Source organism: Globicephala melas, chromosome 1, assembly GCF_963455315.2.
Source record: "Globicephala melas chromosome 1, mGloMel1.2, whole genome shotgun sequence".
NCBI lineage: Eukaryota > Metazoa > Chordata > Mammalia > Artiodactyla > Delphinidae > Globicephala > Globicephala melas.
The window spans coordinates 90,708,538-90,717,560 of NC_083314.1; positions in this window are offsets into that span (position 1 = coordinate 90,708,538).

Below are 9,023 nucleotides of genomic sequence, written 5' to 3' on the forward strand. Positions count from 1 at the left end.
TTTGAAAATATCAACAAAATTTACAAACTCTAGCAGGAATGACAAAAAATAAAATACAGAAGACACAGTTATTAAAATTAGAAACATAAGCAGGGACTTTACCAGTGACCTTACAGAGACAAGAAGTTATAAGAGAATACAAGATTAGATACCTAGAAAAAATGAAAAATATTCCTTGAAATATACAAATGATCTAAACTGATTCATGAAGAAATACAAAATCTGAAAAGACATATAACTAGTAAGGAGATTGAATCCATAATTAAAAGCTTCTAAAGAAAGAAAAATTGTAGACTTGAGGGTTTTATCAGTCAATTCTACTATATATTTAAAGAATTAACACCAATAATTCTCTAACTCTTGCAAAAAGTGGAAGAGGAAAAACTTCTAATTCATTCTATGGACCAGAATTACTCTGATAGGAGAATGAGATGATATCACAAAAAAAGAAAATTTAGTGTACCTTATGAATAGATTTCAAAATCCTTAAAATTACTAGCAAACTGAAGTATCACCTCACACCAGTCAGAATTGCCATCATAAAAAAGTCTACAAATAATAAATGTTGGAGAGGGTGTAGAGAAAAGGGAATCCTTGTATACTATTGGTGGGAATGTGAATTGATGCAGCCACTATGGAAAACATTATGGAGGTTTTTTAAAAAACTAAAAATAGAGTTATCATATTATCTAGCAATTCCACTCCTGCGCATATATCCAGAACAGATGAAAACTCTAATTTGAAAAAAATACATGCACCCCAATGTTCATAGCAGTACTATTTACAATAGCCAAGAAATGAAAGCAACCTAAGTGTTCATCAACAGATGAATGGATAAAGATGCGTGTTGTGTGTGTGTGTGTGTGTGTGTGTGTGTGTGTGTGTATTCATTCCATTGTATATATACAATGCAATGTTACTCAGCCATAAAAAGGAATGAAATATTGCTATTTGCAGCAACATGAATGGATCTAGAGATTATCATACTGAGTGAAGTCAGACAAAGACAAATATTATATGATATCACTTATATGTGGAATCTAAAAAATAACACAAATGAACTCATTTACAAAACAGAAGCAGACTCACAGACATAGAAAACAAACTTATGGTTACCAAAGGGGAAAAGGGAGGAATGATAAATTGGGAGTATAGGATTAACAGCTACACACAACTATATATAAAATAGCTAAACAACAAGGATTTACTGTATAGCACAGGGAACTATATTGAGTATCTTGTAATAACCTATAATGGAAAAGAATCTGAAAATGAATATATATTCATATATATATATATATTCTGAAACTATATATATATATATATATATATATAGGTATACATACACACACAGAATCACTTTGCTGTACACATGAAACTAATACAATATCATAAATCAACTATACTTTTAAAAAGTTAGCAAATAGAATCCAACAGCATATTAAGAGGATTATTCACCATAAGCAAGTGGAGTTTAGTTCAAAAATGCAAGTAGGTTTCAACATAAGAAAATCAGTCAATGTAATATATCACATTAATAGAATAAAAGGGAAAAATACATTTGACCATCTCAATTGATGCAGAAAAGACATTTGACAATATCCAACATCCTTTCATGACAAAATCAGTAAACTGGGAATAGAGGAAAACTTCCTCAACATGATAAAGGATATTTATGAGAAGCTCAATGTCATATCATACTCAGTGGTGAAAGACTGAAAGCTTTCCCTCTAAGATCATGGACTTCTCTGGTGGTCCAGTGGTTAAGACTCCATGCTTCCACTTCAGGGGCATGGTTTCGATCCCTGGTCAGGGAAGTTCCACATGCCACGTGGTGTGGCCAAAAAAAAAATATATATATATATATATATATATCAGGAAGACAACTATGCCCACATTCAGCATCATTATGGAAGTTCTAGCCAGAGCTATATGACAAGGAAAATAAAGGGAATCCAAATTGGAAAGGAAGAGGTAAAACTATATTTATTGGCAGATGACACAATACTGAAAATCTTAGAGAATCTCCAAGAAAGCTACTTAAGCTAAAAATTCACAGAGTACAAGATCAATACACATAAATCAGTTGTATTTCTATACACTAGCAATGAACAATCCAAAAAAGAATTTAAGAAAGCAATCCCATTTAAAATACAGTAGGCCCCTACATACGAATGAGTTCTGTTCTGAGAGTGTTTTCATAAGTCCAATTTGTTCATAAGTCCAACAAAATTAGCCTAGGTACCCAACAATCAGCTATATAGTACTGTACTATATTATGTTTACAATACTTTTCACACAAATAATACATAAAAAATAAACACAAAAAATGAAGAAAACATTTTTAATCTTATAGTACAGTACCTTGAAAAGTACAGTAGTACAGTACAACAGCTGGCATACAGGGGCTGGCATCAAGTGAACAGGCAAGAAGAGTTACTGACTGGAGGAGGGAAAGGAGGTGGGAGATGGTAGAACTGAAGGATTGTCAGCAATAGGAGATGGAGGGCAAGCTGCACTTTCACTCATGCCTGATGTTGATGGCACAGGTTCTGGTTCCTTGCTGGATTCAACTCTATCTACTCTCTTGAAAAAACTATCTAGTGATGTCTGGGTAGCAGCTTTTTTTTTTTTCTCATCATGGATGACACGGTAGCCCTGGATTGCATTCTGAAAGGCTGCTGAAAACTTTGTGTACTGTTCTATGTTTGGGTTCTGTGCCTCCAAAACTAACAGTGCCTCTTCAAATAAAGAAAATCCCCTTGCCATTTCCTGCATCATGAATCTGTTTGGTTCTTAAGTTACTTCTACTTCCTGTTGTCTCTCTCTCTTCATCCTTTCTCTGGGCCTCCAATTCTGTCTTTTCACCTTGCTCCACTTTCTCAATTATTTTCACTTTTGTTTCCATCATTATCACCGGGCACTTCTTAGCAGTACCAGCTACATCACTGCTGCTTTTACGCTTGCTTCCAGACATCCTGAGCTTGAAATAAAAATACTGTACTACTGTACTCTATACAGTACTGTACAGTAAAGTACACAAAAGCACAACCACTTATAGAGGACACACACACATGACAATGTATGCCAGACACGTGAACTACATGATTGGACATGTGAACTCACATTCTCATCTTTGAAAATTTGCAACTTGAAGGTTCATATGTAGGGGACTTGCTGTAGCATCTAAAATACTTAAATGTTTAAGAATAAATCTAACCAAAGGGGTGAAGATTTGCATGAAAAAAACTACAAAACATTGCTGAAAGAAATTAAAGATCTGAATAAATGGAAAGGTTTCCCATGTTCATGAATAGGAAGACTCAACATTGTTAAGATAGCAATACTACCCAAAGTAATCTACAGATACAACACAATCCTTATCAAATTCTGAATAGCTATTTTTGCAGAAACAGAAAATCCAATACTCAAATTCATATGAATTATAAGTGTTGCCAAATAATCAAAACAATCTTAAAAAATGATTAAAGTTGGAGGTCTCATAATTCCTGTCTGAAACTTACTGAAAAGATACAGTAATTAAAATAATACAGCACTGGCATAAGGACAGACATTACACCAATGGAATAGAATCGAGATCCCGGAAATAAACATTCACATATTGAGCAGCTGACTTTCAACAACAGTGTCAAGATTATTCAATAGAGAATGGAGAGTTTCTTCAACAAATGGTGCTTGGAAAACTGGATAGCTACATGCAGAAGAATGGAGCTGAACTCATACCTTACACCATATACAAAAATTAACTGAAAATAGATCAAGATCTAAACTTAAGAACTAAAACTATAAAACTGTTATAATAAAATATTGGGAAATGTGACATTTGACCAAAAGCATAAGCAATGAAAGAATAAATAAATAAATTGTACTTCATCAAAATTCTGTACATTGGAGGATCCTACCAAGAAAGTGTATTGTAAATTTTAAAACCATATTTTCCTGCTGCTCTACATCCCAACAAATAGCCTATGAACACCCTACACAGATGACCAGATGCACCAGTGTGATAGGGTTGGCCCCTGTCACAAGTTCCCCTTCTTGTCCTCCTCTGACTGTGACCTAGTGACATCCAAACACACCAATAAAATCCCTGGCACCTTTTGCTTGTGTACTCACCTTGAACTTGATCTCCAATAAAGGCAGGTGCTCACAGGTTCTCTCTCTCTCTCACAGGTTCATCTCTCTCTCTCTCTCTGTCTCTCTGAGCTCCCCACTTGCTTGCTGAGTCTGCTCCCTAGGTGCTCCTGCCATGTGACTTTTCAGCATGTGGTGATTTTGTCTCTCTAGGACCTGTGAGTATAATAAACCCTGTTTTCCTGAGCCTCCCTTGTGCCCCCACTTGTGGCCACACCTGACTGACCATCACCTAAAAGAACACAGAATAAGTGGCATCATAAAGAGGATGGCTGGGCTTCCCTGGTGGCACAGTGGTTAGGAATCCATCTGCCAATGCAGGGGCCACGGGTTCGAGCCCTGGTCCAGGAAGATCCCGCATGCCGTGGAGCAACTAATCCCATGCATCACAACTACTGAGCCTGTGCTCTAGAGTCCCTACACAACTACTGAAACCTGTGAGCCTAGAGCCCGTGCTCTGCAACAAGAGAAGCCACCGCAATGAGAAGCCCGCAAACTGCAATGAAGAGTAGCCCCCACTCACCGCAACTAGAGAAAGCCCGCACACAACAACGAAGACCCAACACCAAAAATAAAAAATAAAATAAATAAATTTATTTAAAAAATAATAAAATAAACAAATAAGTAAACAAATAAATAAATAAGCAAACAGGATGGCCTAGTCACTGGCAGTGAGAAGAGATTTAAGATGCCCCTTGACTCCTCTTAGCTTACTAATTAGCTGGCCCAGTTGGGCTTTACCATCTGGGAAGGCTTGGTGTAGTGTTGATGTCCCTGTGTTCCTCTTTGCACTACAAATTTGCATTGCCTTTTTTTGGGTACTGTTGAGTCTCCCCACCCTATATTGTGGATCTCCTTCGCCTAGAACACCCTGAGATTCCACTTCTAGCCAGCTCTGACTTTTCAACAGAGGGAGAAAGTTTCTCTTAGTGCTTTAATAGACAAACTAACACAATCGGCTAAAAATATTAGGAAGGTTCCATCAGGACAGAGGGTGAGAATGGAAGGGTGACTTCCCTACTCCCAGTAAAGGCTCACTGAATATCAGATGCAGACTATTAGCTGATTCATGGGCAGACAAAGACGGCATCAGGTTAGGGGAGCTTCCTCATGTTTAAGTTCCTTCCTCGTGTTCATATTTCTCAAGTTCCTCCCCAATCCTAAGCAGTGAAGGAACACCCCCTTCAAGTCAATTCTATCATGGGCTTACTAAGGGTTGATGCTGGGGGCCATGGCTTCTCTGCTGCGTACCTTGCTGCTGTTGCTTTTAATCTCTCTACCCCATGAGGTATGGAAGGCCCTATCCCTAGAGATCAGTAGCTCAGGATCAGATGGCTAGGATGGGAACAGAAGCATTTGATTCTGGCACCTCCCAACATGCTAGAGGAGGTTACCAAGTACTAAAGAAATGTAAAACCTCTTTGCATCTCTATTAGTGCTGTTGCATATCAGTATGCCAAGATGCTTCTGCTCCACTCCAAGGTCTAATAGCTCTCCCCAGGGAAGCCTTGGCTATCATATCTCTCCTAGATGCAGACCCAACCCAGCTGGGACACTCTAGAGAGGGACGATGCTGCCTGTGAGGGGGATCATGGGAAGGGAGCATTTAAGTTCTTTCTTGTCACAACCCAGCTGGTCAAGAGCATAGGAAATTGTGAGAAATTAGAAACTGAAATTTGTAATTTGATGAGACTGGAAATTCAAATTATTCTCAAAGATTTTTTTTTTCCAGAGAGATGAGGAGAAGGGAGAAAACTGGTCACTGAGTGTTTAATATGGGCTTGGAGCACCTGCCTTGGGCTACAAAAATTAACCACCAACATTACTAAAGATTCTAAAATACATAATTTGTTTAGAGATTCTTTGTCTCTTGGAGCTCAATTCTTACAAGACATTTAGGTCTGAAGGTACCCAGGGAATATAGAGGGCATTCTCAAATCCAGGGAAAGTATGATAAACAGGCCAAAGCTTTTGAGGAGGTTATAGAAGCTTCAGAACCCTCAGTATTCCAAAGCCTTTCCACTGCTGACTTGGATTTTCATGTCTTGGCGGTAAGCTCACCCCTCCTTTGCAATCATTGATGCTAAGGCAAATGCCCAGTGGAAAACTATGGTGGAGGTCTGCATGCTCTTTGCAGAACTGGTATGGTTCCATGGGTCTATCATTTCTTTGAATATTCAGACAAGGAAGATCCTCAACACATTTCTAAATCAGAGGCAGCCCCCTTTGACACAGAGTCCATGGAATAGTTTCTTGCAGGGCACCCCTCCCAGCTACCAGGTGGAATTATTTAATCTCATTGGCATTTCCCACACCATATGGGAAACCCATGAATGGAATTGATCTTCTGGTTCTCCAGGAGGGCTCAGCCCACCCTGACTCACAAATTCTGATCTGTTAAATTCCACCTCCTGGAGCAAAAGGAACCCTGCCCCTCGCCACTTCCCACCCCCCACCTAAACCAATTTGCCTGCTAGTTGTTTTCTGACTACCCCTACAGCCTCTGAGCAATCAAACTCTCTCTCTTTATTGGCAATTGAATAGAGTGAGCCTCATGAAGTAATTACTAGAAAGGTCACCTCCAAATCACAGCTAATGGAGATTGTGTTAAAAGGATCTCATCATTTGCCCATATATCTGGTGGCCAAGGGAACCTAAGATGTGTCCAGCCAATACCCAGACCTCTGAAACTGGCAATTACTTCAAACTCTTCAATAGGGATTTGGCCATTCCCAGGTCACGTCCCACCACCTTGGGGTAATTGCCCATATATGACTCTGGTGGTTAATCAGAACTCTAAAAATAAAGAATATTTTCTAGCTTTACCAGATATAGAAACTCAAGTTACCATCATTCCAGGCAACTCACCCACATTTAAAGGAGGTACCTCTTTTAATCTGCAGGGTAATGTGGGTAAAACCATTCACGGCAAGAACAGATTCCTCTAGATGTCACTATTGGAACAATTCTTTCTTAAACAGCTTTCTTAAACATCTTGGTGGCTCTCTTGGCTTTGAGTTTTCCTATTGTAGGCATAAATGTTACTGCATGCCAGGTGCAACACTGGAACAAACTGAAGTCCCTGGCCCTACTAGTCAGATTTGCAGTGAGACCCTGTGGGGCTGCCCCTGCCAGTAAAGGTAGTGAACATGACACAAAATCCCATGACAAGACACTGTTGGCCTTCTACCTGTTTGTCAAGATTTACTAAAAGAAGGGAGCAATTATTTCCACTATTTCTCCTTTCAATCATTCTCTTTGGCCAGTCTTAAAGGCTTCCACCAACTGGTTGTGCTTAACTATTAATTATCGAAATTTCAGTGTTCAGGTTCCACTCATTAAGACTCCAATACCTAACATAATCAAATTAATTAAAGATATGCAAATGTCATCTGGCTACTATTTCACCATGGAGTACCTGACCAATATGTTTTATTCAGTACCTATTGCCAATCAGTCAGTCTCAGTTTGACTTTGCCATTTATTTATTTATTTGTAAATTTATTTACTTATTTATTTATTTTTGGCTGCATTGGGTCTTCGTTGCTGTGCACGGGCTTTCTCTAATTGTGTTGAGTGGGGGCTACTTTTCACTGCGGTGCGTGGGCTTCTCATTGTGGTGGCTTCTCTTGTTGTGGAGCATGGGCTCTAGGCGCACAGTCTTCAGTAGTTGTGGCACGCGGGTTCAGTATTTGTGGCTTGCAGGCTCTAGAGCGCAGGCTCAGTAGTTGTGGTGCACAGGCTTAGTTGCTCCATGGCATGTGGAATCTTCCCAGATCAGGGATAAAACCTGTGTCCCCTGCACTGGCAGGTGGATTCTTAACCACTGCACCACAGGGAAGTCCCTGCCTTTGCCTTTGAAGGAACCCATTATACATTTACCCTGCTGTTCATGGGCTATTTAAACCTAGCCATTACCCATGATTTGTGCCTTCAGGACCTGGACATGATCCCCTTCAAGACTTCTCTTTGCTGGCTCTACATAGATAATATCCTGATACAGGGTCCCCTTTAAGGAGAATTTACATGCACTTACACATCATTTCCAAAAAACAGGGTTGGGCAATAGCTCCACACAAAATCCAAGGCCTGGTGACCTCAGTTTAATTCTTGAACACAATCTGGTCTTCTGATGGCCACCAAATCCCTACTATAGTAAACAACAGCTTTTAAAGCTCAGCCTGCCCCAGATGCCTTGCTAGGCCTGTTAGACCTCTTCATGTCTGGAAACATCACATTCTATGCCTTTCCATTTTAATTCTGCCTATTTACCAGTTCCCTCAAAAGTTGACCATCTTCCATTGTGGGGAGCACCAACAAGGGACATGAGAATTAACTCAGCAGACTATACCACAAGCCAGGCCACTGGTTCCCCCAAACTGATTTTGTACTTGAGCCATTGATCATCCCCGACTATGCTTCCTGGAGACTCTGTGAACTAAGCATGGTCAAAAATGCTCTTAATGGGCTTTTGAAGCTGAAGGCCACCATCATCCACTGCCTGATACAAACCTTTAGAGAGCCAAATATTAGCTGTCTACTGGGCCCTGATAGAGACTGAGGCTCTCACTGTCCCAACCCAGATTTCTATCCTGTCATGGGTGACAGATTCTTCCCAGGACTGGCTTGGCATGACCATGGAAAATACTTCGCTTAAGTGGAAAAGGAACCTTCAGTAATTGGTTAAACCTTACAAACAGGGTCTTTCTAAGTTGCAGGGTATGTGGCTTCCCCCATGTTCAGCACATTGCCCATGGACCTAGAGACAGCAATGGTGCCCCCATTGCCTCATCCTCTGGCAAAATGGAGAGCCCCTTGTGACCAAATGTCTGACATGGAAAGGAAGTTGGTGTTCACTTATGACAGCA